Source organism: Phocoena sinus, chromosome 2 (assembly GCF_008692025.1).
Source record: "Phocoena sinus isolate mPhoSin1 chromosome 2, mPhoSin1.pri, whole genome shotgun sequence".
Taxonomy (NCBI): domain Eukaryota; kingdom Metazoa; phylum Chordata; class Mammalia; order Artiodactyla; family Phocoenidae; genus Phocoena; species Phocoena sinus.
This window is the reverse complement of record NC_045764.1, coordinates 124,662,604-124,678,533: the sequence shown is the minus strand read 5'-3', so window position 1 is coordinate 124,678,533 and position 15,930 is coordinate 124,662,604.

Genomic DNA, 15,930 nt, shown 5'->3' with positions numbered 1-15,930 from the left:
GCCATGGCTCACGGGCCCAGCTGCTCCACGGCATGTGGGATCTTCCTGGACTGGGGCACGAACCTGTGTCCCCTGCATCGGCAGGTGGACTCTCAACCACTGCGCCACCAGGGAAGCCCATAAATTTAGATGCTATGAAAGTAAAAATTTAATTTTAATACAAAATTGAGGAAAATGAGCAAAAAAACAATGATTTCTCAGAAGATGAAATGATGGAATTATTCTCTTCCATACTGGGAGCTATTCCAAAAATAATAATGGTTTGCAAAATGGTCCTCTCTGTATTGCTCATGAGAAAGTGCTGATGAAAGTGAGCACTACATTAGTGTTCTTCACTATCTTTCTATCCAAATTGTCATTCATGCACAATAGGACAAATGGAACTCAGCACAGACCAAACCTGCTGACTCTATGACACCATGTCTTAACAAACCATGAAGGAATATTTTTTCTCTTAGCAGTAAATTAGAGCTAAAGAAAGAAGAACAAAAGGGTTTTTGAAAGAAGATTCATCTTGAAGTAACTATAAATTAAAACTATACTTTGAAAATAAGGCTACTATAACACTGGAAAATGGCTTGAATGTCCCTAGAAAGCCTAAAACAGAGTCTTGAGACAGTCATTCTAATTATCATTTTATTAACAGCCTTCCAGAAAGAAGGTTAGCATCCTTTAAAGGAAAGAAATTAATTCCAGACCCTAAGCAACATAGGATTGACAATGTCTAGCATATAATTTAAAAATCACAGAAAATGTGAAGATACAGAAAAATGTGAACCATAACCAAGAGAACCTCCCAACCCCTCCTCAAAAAAAAAAAAAAAAAAGAGAAAACAGAAAGAAAAGAATAGATTCAGAGTTATTATATAGTTTGAAATTAGTTGACAAGGAATTTAAAACCACAACTGTAAATGAGGTCAGTGATATAAAGGAAACAATGGATATAATAAGTAAAAAGATGGAAAATGAAAGAATATAAAAAAGAAGAAATGAAAATTATTCAATGAAAAATACTATATATGAAATGAAAAATGTATTGAATGTGCTTAAAAAACAGATTGAATGTGCTTAAAACAGATTGAATGTGCTTAAAAACAGAAAAGATAAGTAAAAAATATCATAATTAAAACAGAGAGAGTCTGTGTGTAGAAATTTACTTAGTCATGTTAAATTATCCTAAACTTCCTTAGGTTTCATGTTTAATTTATTTTTTTTCATGATTCATTGTTTGCTCATATACAATGAGAACAAAAACTGTTGCCTGTCATATCAGTAAATAAAGGATGTTGCAGCCACAAAACCATCACATTACAGCTCCTCCCCCCATCCCCAATGGTGAGCCATGAGAGAACTCAGGATGGAAGCAGGAGGCCTGCCATCAAGCCATCAGCCACTGCAGCCATCCCCCAACAGTGCACCCTGAGGAGACTCAGGATGGGAAAACACAGGATACTGGCCCCAGATAGCGGAGGTACTTATCAAATGAATGTTTTCAATGAGCCCAGATTTTTGTATCTTCCCTTACATAGAAGAGCTAAGTTTGTTAACTTGAGATGGTTTTCTTTAATTAACAATAATCTTTTGATGTTCCTCCTGATGTTTGCTGCAAAAACTCCTACATATCCTGGCTCCTCCCTTACTTCTTCAGAGCAGTCCATTAGAGCTATCTAAGAGGTTGTCTCCCAAGCTTGAAGTCTCAGAATGTCTGCTGAATAAAATATAATTCTCAACTTTTAGGTTGTGCAATAATTTTTCAGTCGACAATATGTATAGGGCAAAGTCTTAGGGAAACAAGAGATTATATTAAAGAGTCTAAGAGATCTTTAATTGAAGGTAAGAACATTAAAGAAGATAAAAATTGAGGTGGAAAAAATATTTGAAGAAATAATATACTGATATAAATTTTTACAAAACTTTTAACTCATAAATCCAAGGATCTCAGAAAACTTCAAACATGATAAACCTCCCCCAAATTACACCTAGATACTTAATAGTCAAATGTTGAAAATCAAAATAAAGGAAAAAATCTTTAAATCAGCCAAAGAAGAGACATCATAAATAAAAATGGACAAAAACTCAAATTTTTTTATCATCAGCAATGATAAAATCCAGATAAATATGAAAAGATATCTGTCAGATGTTGAAAACAAAAAGATGTGTCAACATAAAATTCTGTATCCAGCAAAAATATCTATCAGTAGTGAAGCTGATTATTCCATTTCTGTTTGGGATGTTGAAAACCCCAAGAAAATGTCAATTACTTCACTAACAATGAGAAAAGAGCTGAACAATATGCAAAATTGTGTTATCTATTTTAAGTTCATTAGAGATATGAGGTCACACAGCAATAAGTATTCTGAATTCCAAAGAGGGACAAGTTTCCCTGGGAAGAGATGAAACACAGGAATTGTTTTACTTTGGACAAGCACTAGAAGAAAAAGTGGATATCATAAAAGCAGGTAAGAAAAAAACCAGCTAAAATTTTAAAACATTCTTAAAGAGTAAACAGAAGATAGCAAGACAGTTTAGATAACTATGAGTCCCCTGAAACTCTGTGGTTTCATATAGACTGTCAAGATCTCTTCCATTGGTCATCACCAGGTATTTTTAAGAAAGACCAGGAGCAGAGCAAGAGTCAGAAGAGGGACTCCACACAGTTTCCCAGACCCTTCTCTCCCATGAAGCAAAATATAAGCACTGGAAGAGAGGCAGAAAACTCTCATAATCCTAGGGCCATGCAAAATCCATCACCCAAGAAAATTCTTTAACTTTTCTTATAGTGTAGATCTACTTGTGGTAAATTCTCTCAATATTTACTTAAAAAGACTTTTCTTGGGGGCTTCCCTGGTGGCACAGTGGAGAGTTCCGCCTGCTGATGCAGGGGACACGGGTTCGTGCCTCGGTCTGGGAGGATCCCACGTGCCGCGGAGCGGCTGGGCCCATGAGCAATGGCCACTGAGCCTGTGTGTCCGGAGCCTGTGGTCCGCAACGGGAGAGGCCACAACAGTGAGAGGCCCGCGTACAAAAAAAAAAAAAAAAAGACTTTTCTTGGGCTTCCTGGTGGTGCAGTGGTTAAGAATCCACCTGCCAATGCAGGGGACATGGGTTCAAGCCCTGGTCCAGGAAGATCCCACATGCCTCGGAGCAGCTAAGCCCAAGCGCCACAACTACTGAGCCAGTGCTCTAGAGCCCGTGAGCCACAACTATTGAGCCCATGTGCCACAACTACTGAAACCCACGTGCCTAGAGCCTGTGCTCCACAACAAGAGAAACCACCTCAGTGAGAAGCCCGCTCACCACAACAGAGTAGCCTCTGCTCACCACAAGTAGAGGAAGCCCACACACAGCAACAAAGACCCAACACAGCCAAAAATGAACAAATAAATAAATTATTTTTTTAAAAAAAGACTTTTCTTAAAAACATTGTTTAAAAAAATTTTCAAATGTGGAACAAAATTGAAAGAATTATACAGTAACCACCTGTATACTTACTATCCATATTCTATCAGTAACATTTTATCATATGTGCTTAAGCACACAGGTATCCATACATCCATCTCTCAAGATTCTATTTTGAAGGTAGAGCCAATAGGATTATTCTTGCTTGATAATTTTTACAAATGATGGTTTAAAGTAAAATCTTAACAATATCTTATTTAGTTTATAACACAGAGAAAAAATGTTACAATAATAGCACAAAGTATGAGGGGGTAAAAGGAGGTATATTACTGTAAAGTTCTTACATTATATTTAAAGTGGTATATTAATTCAAGGGGGGTTATGAGACATTAATGATACATATTGTGGTTACTAAAACAATATTTTCAAAAAATAGTTATAACTAATAAACCAAATCCTAAGACTCTAGAAAAAGAAAAAAAAAAAACCCAAATAAGTAGAAGGAATAGAATAATATACATGTGTGAATAAATCAAAGGAATAGAAAAAAGGAACTAGAGAACTGAAACAAAGTTGAATTTTTGAAGAGTTAAATAAAATTGAAAAATTCAGATCATGGAAAAAAGAGAGAAAACACTCTTACTAAATCAGAAATGAGAGGACACGTCTGCACATTTTATGAACATTAGAAAACTAACAAGTCAATGAAAGTCTATGTCAATAAATTTGACAAGTTATATGAGATGTAAACATATTTAGAAAGAAAAAAATAACAGCAGACAAAAGGTAGAAAAATATGAACAGCATTTTGTTTTAAAAAAAGGATTTTATGGGGCTTCCCTGGTGGCGCAGTGGTTGAGAGTCTGCCTGCCGATGCAGGGGGCACGGGTTCGTGCCCCTGTCTGGGAAGATCCCACGTGCCGTGGAGTGGCTGAGCCCGTGAGCCATGGCCGCTGAGCCTGTGCTCCACAACAGGAGAGGCCACAACAGTGAGAGGACCACATACCGAAAAAAAAAAAAAAAACCCCAAGCACAGAAGTCTTCATTGCTAAATCTTGCCAAACATTATCAAGAAATAATACCAAACTCACACATACTCTTGCACAGAATAAAAGAAGAGGGAACACTGTCCAACCCCACACAAAGAAATTACAAGAAATAAAATTACTAAGCAGTATCTTTCACAACCACAGATACAAAAATCCTAAACAAAATATTAGCAAATTGCATCTAGTTATAGATTCAATAAAAAGGATAATCATGACTGTGATGGTTTTTAAACATATCCACAAATATTTTCACTGTCTTACAACAAGGCTACTTACTTTTCCCTTGAATATGGGCTGACTTAGTTACTTGCTTTTAATGTATAGGAGGCAGTACAGTTGATGCTTCATGCCAGAATTTTTTTTTTTAACTTGGGGTATAGTTGCTTTACAATGTTGTGTTAATTTCTGCTGTTCATCAAAGTGAATTAGCTATATGTATACATATATCCCCTCTTCTTTGGATTTCCTTCCCTTTTTAGGTCACCACAGAGCACTGCGTAGAGTTCCCTGTGCTATACAGCAGGTTCTCATTAGTTATCTGTTTTATACATAGTAGTGGATATATGTCAATCCCAATCTCCCAATTCACCCCACCTCCCCCTTTCCCCCTTTGGCATCCATACTTCTGTTTTCTACATCTGTGCCTCTATTTCTGCATTGCAAATAGGTTCATCTATACCATTTTTCTAGACTCCCAGATTATAAAGGGCAAAGCAGCTCCTGTCCAGTTCTCTCTCAGGACTAGTGTCCTTGGAATCCAGTCATTAGAGTAGGGAAGCCCAGACCACATGCAGAAATTTCCAGTAGGTATTCCAGTTTGCAGCCTCTGGTAAAGTCACACCCTACAGCTAGCATCAACCACCTTACATGCTGGTGAGGAAGACTGAGGGGACTCCAGCTCGACTGCAACCCTATGAGAGGCTGTGAGCAAAAAACATCCACCTGCACTGTCAAATATAAATAAATAATTTTTGCTATTACAGCAACCCTAAGTTTAGGACAGTTGGCTATGCAATAGATAACTGGAAAACTAACCTAATGTGGTTTATTCCAGGAATGTATGTTGGTTTAATGTTTTGAAATCAATTAATTCTATTCACCACATTAATAGAATAAAGGAATAAACTCATAAGATCATTTGAATAAACAAAGTAGTCCAGAATACAAACTTGTAACTAAAGCCAGAGAAAGAAGCTTTTTTCCATGGTTTTTGTTCAGTGGTGTCTGGGAGAAAAGAGATCTTTTATCACTGATCATAAAGTTGTGAGTACATGATCCTAGAGTTAGAAAAGTAAATGCTAGTTATTTTGAGAAATACAGTTAGAGAGAATAAAGCCAGAATACAGAGAATGTAGAAACAAGAGTTGGAGAGAGATCCCTGAATGCATTTTAATCGGAAGTCATGCTCTCCAATGTATTTCCCTTAATGCTCTTATGCATACCAATAAATTATCTCCTTAACGTTTTTTCATCAAAGATAGCTCAGGTTAAGCCTTTGCACTTGCAAAGAAACTTCATTCTTTCCTATAATCCTCTTCTAAATTAAATCTCCCGTTTTAATAACAAATATATTGAAAATAAAAACAGAGTAAGAGACTGGAAAAAATGACTACAAGTGTTTGTGATAATGTATATTAATATTACAGAAGAAAAAGGTAATATTAGAGGCTTGTATAAATTTTACACAGAGCAAAAGACATAAAACCTGAAGCTATTCTCCTTTTCTTTTGTTTTTGTTTTTGTTTTTTTGTTTCTGACTTGAAGAAGTGAAGAAAGCAAGCTAGAGAAAATGCTGGGCCCTGAAAAGATAAAATATTTTAAATTGCTTGATTGCTCTTCTTGAAGCTAAAAAACAAACAAAAATACCTATGTAAGAATTTTATTTATATTAGGGCAAATTCCTAGAATAAGCATAACCTTTTTCCCCACAGATCAGCAAACACAGATTAAAGAATAATAATTTTGTAAAAACAATAAAGAAGGAAAAGGAATGATACAGGAAACACACAAGAAACAGAGGAAGAAATGGTGCCAAGGCTTTAAGATACCCACAAACATGCTCTAGTGAAAGATCGTAAAAGGTACAAAACAGGTGCAGAAGCCAGAGACCTCAAATGGGCACAGAATTAATAGTCTAGAAGCAGGAAGACTTGAGGAAGGCAATCATAAGTCTGAGAGTCACTTGTGTATTGAAACATGGATTTCATATTTGTTTTTGCTCCTTGCAGGTTTTCTGAAATTTCAGTTGTCTGAGTACTGCCTTCCCTACTTTTGTTACATGATGCTTGATGTTTTTCTTTTTTTTTAACTTCAGTGAATCTATTTTTTAAACAACGTTTTAAAATAACACCCCCAATGAAAAGTTGAACAGTTTTTTTTACTTACTCACACATTTATCTTTTACTTGTCATATTGCCTTGTGTCTCATTCTACTCTATCTGACTGTGAGCTGCTTATGAACCAGAACTTTACCTCCTTCTCTCTCTCTTTTAAAAATATCTTTGCAACTTCAGAACCTGTTGCTACTAGAACTTGATACGTGCTTAATAACTATCAAAGAGTACCTCAGAAACTATTAAAAGGCTGAAGATTCAACTTACTCTGTCAGAAAACGGGCAAAGGTGATGGCCTGGTCTTCTGACAATGGAGTGTCAGGTGTTGTATTGCAGACCTTTCTGGTGATTATCTGACAATAAGAATGTGAATCTTTCACTTTTTAAAATTGAAGTATAATTGACATACAGTATTATATTCTTTCATTATTTTTGACTAGTGTATTTCATTTCTGGGGGGTAAAACAACTTAGGTTGTAGGAAAGTGATGGCAATGCAAAAGCTTATTGTAATAATAATGCAGACATATCATGTCCAGTAGAGAATACGTATATATAAGTATATATGTGACATATATATGTCAAATTTTAATTTGAATTCATATGGTTCCCTCAATAATTAAGGAAACAAAATATTTGAAATGCATTAATTTTTAGAGTCATGCTTTTATCTTTTTGAAAATTATACTTTATCAACTCATATACATAAGGTGGGACATCCTTCTTAAAGGTTGTAACTCTAAATAAAAGCAAGGTGAATTTTATTAAGGGAAAGCTCAAAATATTTCACAAGAAAAAGTGATTGCTCTTTTTAGTCAAGTTTATGGTTGACAGAATTGCTGGCTGCAGGTGAATGCTCTGTTGGCTGATTGGTGACCTATCAAGTTTCACAGGGTGATTTATCAGTACCTACTTTGTAGCAAAATCAAACCAGAAGAGCGAGCCAAACCAAGATGGAGAACAGTAGCATGGTCAAATACCTTCCTCTTAACTTTTTCTAATATGAGTTCTCATAATGTAACTCTCCTGTCATCATGGAAAACTGTTGTGGGAGCAAAGATTGTAGTTAGAACAACTGAAATTTTGAAATTTCAGCATAAACAATATAGAAAGATATAAGGACTTATCCTTTTGAATTAATTATAAGGAGCTTGGAAATCAGAGGATAGTCAGCATTTGTATTTTCAGGCAGATTTCATGCAAAAGATAGAGCTTAATTGAATCTACAAAAATGGGATAGGCAAAAGACAGGAGGTGGCATTTTATGAAAAGAAACATTAGCAGGGGTACAACAACAAAGAATGAAGTTGGTCTGGAATAACAGAGGGTGAAGCTCAGAACCTGAGTATTCTTATCAGACTTTTCGCGGGCCTCTCACTGCTGTGGCCCCTCCCGCCGCGGACCACAGGCTCCTGACGCGCAGGCCCAGCGGCCACGGGCCACAGGCCCAGCCTCTCCGCGGCACGTGGGATCTTCCCTGACCGGGGCACGAACCTACGTCCCCCGTATCGGCAGGCGGACTCCCAACCACTGCGCCACCAGGGAAGCCCTCTTATCAGACTTTTGGGGATGAAGGAAAAACCCTGAGGGGTTGAAAATAGGTAGTTGCATGTATAAAGAAATGGAAAGTAGCTAAGAATGTGGGTATCAGGCAAGAAGAAAAAGAGATAGTGGGGAAAACAGCCTGGCTGATGGCTGGAAGGATAGGAGTTAGAAAGCCCAGGGTTCCCTGTTGGGAGCAAAGTAGAGATTTGTGTGTGTGTGTGAAAAATCTCTGAGGACAGATAAAAGTAGAAAAATAAAATGTCTGATACACATAGTTAGAAGGGAATGAGAAACAGTTTGCTAAAAATGATCTGAGAACAAGAAGTTATTTTTTTCTTATTATTTGAAATACAGAATGAGCTTTTGAGAACAGGAATAATATTTCGTTAACAGGCTAAGGGCTTTGAATCTCATAGCACTTATTATTCAGAGAGATGGTAATATCTGTGAATAAATTTTCAAGTTTAAATTAAATCCAGTTTCTTTAAAAAATTTTCAAGATGATTATAAAGGTGGCATGTTACTTTTTAATTGAATTGCATTATTCATGTTGATGCAATTGTTTCTATTAAATTCTTTACTTTATGAAGCATTTGTATATGATTCTTTCTCATTGAAACATCAGAATAATATTGTATATTTATCTTATGTTTTGACATGTATACATGTATCTAGAGTAATAGAATGTATTTATCTGAAACGAAATAGTCCAAGAAACAGGCAGGAAAAGAAAATATTTCTTAAATTAATATCTGGGTGAGAAAATGCTGGCTTTAAAGGTTTCTTTGGGGCTTCCCTGGTGGCGCAGTGGTTGAGAGTCCGCCTGCCGATGCAGGGGACACGGGTTCGTGTCCCGGTCCGGGAGGATCCCGCATGCTGCGGAGTGGCTGGGCCCGTGAGCCATGGCCGCTAGGCCTGCGCATCCGGAGCCTGTGCTCCGCAACGGGAGAGGCCACAACAGTGAGAGGCCCGCGTACCGAAAAAAACAAAAACAAAAACAAAGGTTTCTTTGATGTCCAAATATTATGTTTACATCAATGAACACAAGCCAGGGCTTCCACAAGTTGTTAGCTGAGTCCCCCTGCTTGTGATGGCTTCTCTCTATTTCTCATTAAAATACCCATGAAAGTGTCATAAAACATAAATAAATAGATGAACAAACTGTGGCCTTTTTCTCAAAATAAGACACCTGTTAAGATATAATTCTACAAATGTGCACTGAAAGAAAGCACTTGAAGAGCCATGTCACTTGTCCTGCAGGTCTGCTCTCTAGATGAGATAACTCTTCCTTTAGGTGAGCTGATAAAAGGCATCATTAGTACCAGAACAAAATGGATACCATCGGTTATTAATTGAACGATAATGTAAATTGCATGAATGAATGGTTGAAGATCACAAAATATGGAGTTAAAGAATCAGGATTTAAAATTAAGGTCTTCCATTGGCTAAAACACCAGCCTGGGAAATTTACTTAAAATATATAATCCTCAGTTTCAACTGAAAGGTGGGTATCATGATATCAATTTTATAGAGTTCTTTTGACATTGTAATAAAATAATGTATGTAGATTACTCAGCACTGGTACTCAATGTTTTACTACATTTAATTTCCAGTGATTAGCAAGGTAATTGCAAGCTAACATTAGCAAGGTGAGAAAAATAAATTATGGACCCTGATGAAAATACCTACAATATTTTTAAAAACTAAAGAAAAAATGCAGAAAAATCTCAGCCGTTGAACAAAACTCCCACAGGAAATGCATGAATATTTTTTTAAAAAGAACTTTTGTTTATTCACTTGCAAATATAGGAAAATATCAATCATGATTTTTTTTAAATGTTAAATTTTGCTGTAAAGCAATTAGAATAATCAGTGAAACAAATAAATACAAGAACTGAAGCTGCATAAAATTTGATTTATGAAACAGCCGATTTTCAGAATGTGGAAGGCATTAGCAAAGTGATGAAAATCAGTTAGAATATGACACATTGAAAGCATGTAAGACAAAGTGAGGAGGTATACATAGTGAACAATAGAAGTGCTTTAAAGAAATATCTAAACAAACAATACAGAATGATCAGTCAGGGAATAACTGACGTGTCTATAGACACTAAGGAACTGAGACTAGAATTAGAAAGGGCTAATTATCTTGAGTAAAGTTATTATGAGAAAATAATACTGAGATACCATCTAGATAAAATTCAATTCAAGTTAGCAAATATCTATTAAGTACTAACTACATGGAAGATATTGTCAATCTTTCTTCTGCCCAGGACATCAGAAATGAGGGCAGTTTCAAATGGGTCGGTTTTGTGCTCCAATCATATATGCACTTATGGATGGTTTTTTTTTTTCAAGTTATAAGCAGTTTTATTGCAAAGGTCCCCATATACATTTATAGCAATTTTAAGACATTCGTGGTCACCCCACAAGTCACTTCCTTATAGAAGCAGATGTAACGAAAGAAACTTCACTACTCCTGTGTGTTAGCAACTTTCAGTTCCCCCAAAACACTACATCTGTTAAAGTCACTCTTTTAAATTCATCCTGAATAAAAGATGGAATTATTAAGTAAAAAATGCTATATATTATAAAAACCATTCCTTACAAAATAGTCCGAGTTAAAAATCAATTTTTTTTTTATAAGATTGACTGCAAAACACCACTAGGACCACGTCCTGTTATGGATAGCTTTGTTCCTATAAAAGAGCTTCTATTTAAAAGCCTGCATGTTGAGTACTTGCTCTAATTGTCCTCATACTTCTTTGGGTGAGTAAATTAGAAATCAGAATCAGTGCTAAAAACAAAAACTATGCTTTATGTATACATTATCTGTGGCCATTCTAGGGACAAGTTTCAATAACATTTGCAGAATTTTGTTTAATCATGAATGTTTAAAAATATGCTATTTATCTCAAAATAATTCTAAAGCATAAAAGTAAACTGTATATTTCCTATAGCAAAAGTCAATATACAAAATAGACAAAAGAAAAAGGTTAAATGGTAGATCTTTGAATTGTCCTTGTAGGGGCTTTATATCTTGAACATAAGATTGCAAAAAAAAAAAAAAAGACACATGTTGATAACTAAATTTGTAAGAAGATTTTCTTAATGAGAGAAAGGGAATTAGTTTACAAATAGATTGGATAAGTCCCATTTTCTGGATTTAGATGTCTACAAAGTAAGGGCAAGGCAAAAGAAGAAATAGCCCACATTATTCTTATTCTTACTGTGGCAAATTCCCTCCAGGTGTAGAAACCTCTGAGGTGGCGAAATGATTGGGTGACAGATCTTTTTTCAAGTGTGGTAGTTGCTCAATCTTTGCTTTTAGCAATACTGAGTAACCAATATTGTTGGCAAATCAACCACTATTAATAATTTAATAATAAATGAAATTTATTAATTTTATGAGCATAATAATAGGTTGATATAATAGTTTACGTGTGATATTTGACAACGCTGACAGTTAAAAACAGAAACTGTTAAAACAAATCTTTTTCTAATGTTAATGTGTTTTTCTCAGTTCTTACATCTATAAAAATAAATACAATTGATGATGTTTTCTCATTTGCTCAATTACAATTTTTAAAACATAAAATCATGACTCTCAAATACAAAATGAAGACCTGTCAAGGATTTTTCTAACTCACTAATTAATGAGGACCTCGGTAACACAGTTCATGTGAGAATTTGACTTAAGATTTATATTCTTTACCAGATAAAAGTCTTTTTTATTGCTATGAATGGGAATTGTTTGGATTGCAATGTCTTCTATAATTTTACTTTTGACACTACAAGTTAGTTATAAACTAGCCTAGTTAATAGAAAGCTCTGCAAATCTGCCCACCACTATAGAATCAGATGATCTGTGGATTTCCACTGAAATTACACCTGGTAATCTGTTTTGCTCAGTTACAAGTCTTGAGAAATTTCTAATAATGGTACTAGCAACAAGTAATACTAGGTCAACATAATGAATTATTTGAGAAAAAAAACAGTCTAATTCATTTTATTAAAACATGCATTTCAAGTAACATTGCACTTTTTTATGTTTAATAATTATTTTTCAAACAATTTAATATGCTTATGTTATTTGGATCATTATTTATGTAACTACAATGCTAAAATAATCCAGAAAAAAAATCTGTGACTCCTAGAGCCATACCGTCATAAGAAATAAATTTTTTTCAAAATTTATGGCAGAGATATGTAATAAAATAAAGTTAAATACATTCAGGCATAAAAATATATTTAAGTAAAGTACTATGGGGAAATGAAATACAAGTTCAAGTACAAAAAGAAAATCATGTAAAATTCCAATTATTAAAAGTACCTTTTTGGACTTCCCTGGTGGCGCAGTGGTTGAGAGTCCACCTGATGATGCAGGGGACACGGGTTCGTGCCCTGGTCCGGGAAGATCCCACATGCCGCGGAGCGGCTAGGCCCGTGAGACATGGCCGCTGAGCCTGCGCGTCCGGAGCCTGTGCTCCGCAACGGGAGAGGCCGCAACAGTGAGAGGCCCACGTACCGCAAAAAAAAAAAAAAAAGAAAAAGAAAAAGGAAAAATTCCCTGTCCACAGGAGCTGACACTTTAGTGGGAGAAGATGGAGATTAAAGATGTTAAATAAATAAATTATATAGTAGCTTATACAGCTATAAGCTCTCCAGAAAAAAAAAAAAAGAATAAGAAGAATAAAGAATTCTGATGGGAGATGGAACGGTGGTAGGGTTGCAATTTTAAATTGCAAAGGTGAGGGAAGTACTAAGAATAATTTTCTAGCAAAACGTGAAGGAAGTACATTATAGGATACATTTACCAAGCAGCAGTTCTGTTTGTTAATCTACCTGTCTGGGTCTTTGTTATCTCTTGGTGTTTAAGTGGGAGACAGATGTGTTTCTGTCTAATAAACGTTGTCTGATGTGACAACACTTATCAAGTTTGTTTTTTTCTTTCAAACTCTGCAGTACAATACCTTTTAAATTCTCTAAGATTTACAGATGGACAAAACAAATATATAACTATGGATAATATGCTATAAAAATGGTGTAATTATAATAAAAACTCCAAAACTTTCCCATCTATTTTAAGATACAAAATTTATAGAACAAGTAATTTTTTCCCTGTTTCAGTGAAAACTTTTGTTTTCTGTGAAACTCCATTACGGAAATATCAGTGGAAATCTGTTTTTTGTTTAAAATGTGTTCACGGTAACATTCTAAGAAGAAATCTGTTATGAATTCCCCTTTTCAAACTGAGCAATAGTGAGTACTACTAGCAAATGCATCATGTTCCATTACATACATTAAACTACTTAGCAAGCTCAAGTGGTAATTTTAAAGGAAATATATATTATTAAAAACATTCCACTATTTGTCCAGCATTTTAGAAACTCTGTAAAAATAGTGCATTTTTTTCCTTCTGTGTTTGTGGTTTTAGTTATTAAAGGTAATTAAAAATAAAACTTGAAGAGGCATTCAAATTTTTGCATGAAGTTTTACTCCTTTGGAGTTCTGCTAATGAAAATTGGCATTAAAAATCTAGTTGGAATGAAACACTATTCTCACGTGTGCATCTCTGTAAAATTCTATGGGCTCATTTATAATGCACTGAGTATTCTGAAATAAAATACTACATAATTTCAGTACACTTGAAAAGAGAGTTACTGACTGTAATTTTGCTTGAAACTACAAATTGAAATTAGTTTACATAAATGCAACATGCTCTTTGTTTTTCTCATGCTACTGTGCTTAAAGGAATGACAATTCCTTTGAAAAGGTAGCCTTTGCAAGGTTTCTTAGACAATTAAAGATGTGGAAAATAACTCATCCTCCATTCCCCAAAGTTAGGAAGCTTTCAAATAACTGAATATTAATTACATTTTTCACTTTATTCAAGTAAAAACACAAATTTGATTCAACATGACATCATGTGCTACTTGATAGAAGAACACAAACACTGCCTGTGAAGTAATCTTGCCAAAACACCAATTTATAGAAAATATAGAGACAGGGAAATCTATTGAATAATGCCACAGGGGATGCAATCAACAGAATACACACTGTGAAAAAGACCCTGGACAAAAACTGGGTTTCATTATCAAATAATTTGCAAGAAAAAAGAAAGAGATGGGGGAAATTATAGATTAAAGAAAGATTCTGTGTGCTTTATATTGATCAAGATTCAAATGAGCACACTGTAAATAAGATGACATTTGTGAGATATTTGGAAATTTGAACACTAGCAGGATATTTGATGAAATTATTAACCTTGGTAGCTGTGAGAAAGTTATTAAGATTATGTCATATTTTTAGAATTTAGAAATACATATTAAAATATTTACAGGTGCAATGGTATGAAGTCTGAGGAAATAGATCAGGATATGCAATAAATCAGACTGGCATGAGTTAATTGCTGAAGCTAGGTGATTTGTTCATGGAATTTATTGTTATTATTTTTCTTTGTTATATGTTTAATTTTTAAAATAATTTTAATGTGAATTAATTAATGGCTTCATAACAAATAATTAATGGCTTCATAACAAATAACACCATGTGGTTAAAATTTGATGAACTCACACAAGAATTGTGACTCTGTGTCATACATCCCATTAACAAACAAACAACGAAAGTCATTCAGGAGGAAATGCATATTTAATATATACTTATTGAACATTATTGGTCAAATGGAATTTCTCTTCGGGAGATTATCTGTAGGAAACTGCATCTTAGAAACCACTATTATTGTATAATAAACTTTCTAACAAATTATTTTTGAATGTAATTTTGGATTGGTTAGAAGCAGTTGTTTACAACAATATACTGTTAAGTGTTATAGGATGAAAACAATTTTTATTCATTACTTATGTGGTTTGTATGCCATGTTTCATTCTCTAATTATTAACAGAATACAAAAAAGGGTTCAGTTCTATGGGTACAGTATGATTATAATTATATCAAAGTAACTGGATTAGTTATCTGTTGATGTGTAACAATATAACCATAAACGTCATGGTTTAAAACAACACATATTTGTTAGTTCACAATTTCTGGGCCCTGTTTAGTTGGTTTGTCTGCAAGATTGAAGTCAAAGATGTCAGCCTGGGCCACAGTATCATCTGATGCTTGACTAGAGAAGAATCTGTTTCCTTATTCATGGGTTTATTTGCAGTCTTTAGTAACTTGCAAATTGTCAGACTTGAGTTCTACCTACACTTAAGAGGAGAGGATTATCCTAGGGTGTAAATGCCAGGAGGTGGTGGTCATGGGGGCCATCTACTAACCAAATCAGTAATATTTATAAAATAGAACAATTTATAAAATAGAACATCAGTAATATTTATAAAATACTTATAAAATCAGTAATATTTATAAAATAATATTTATTATTATATAATAATCAGAGTATAGAACTCTTTTTTTTTGCTTATTAGATTCAGTTACCCAAACTTTTCATGTGAAGCTGATTTTTAAAATAATTTCATATTTTCATATGTCACTCAAACGTTTTGGGGAGCATTCTTTAGTCTTTTTCTCTTTGATTTTATTTATTAATAGTGGAGATGGTTTCTACATAACTTGCTTCTTGTTTGGCCAACAAAAATTATT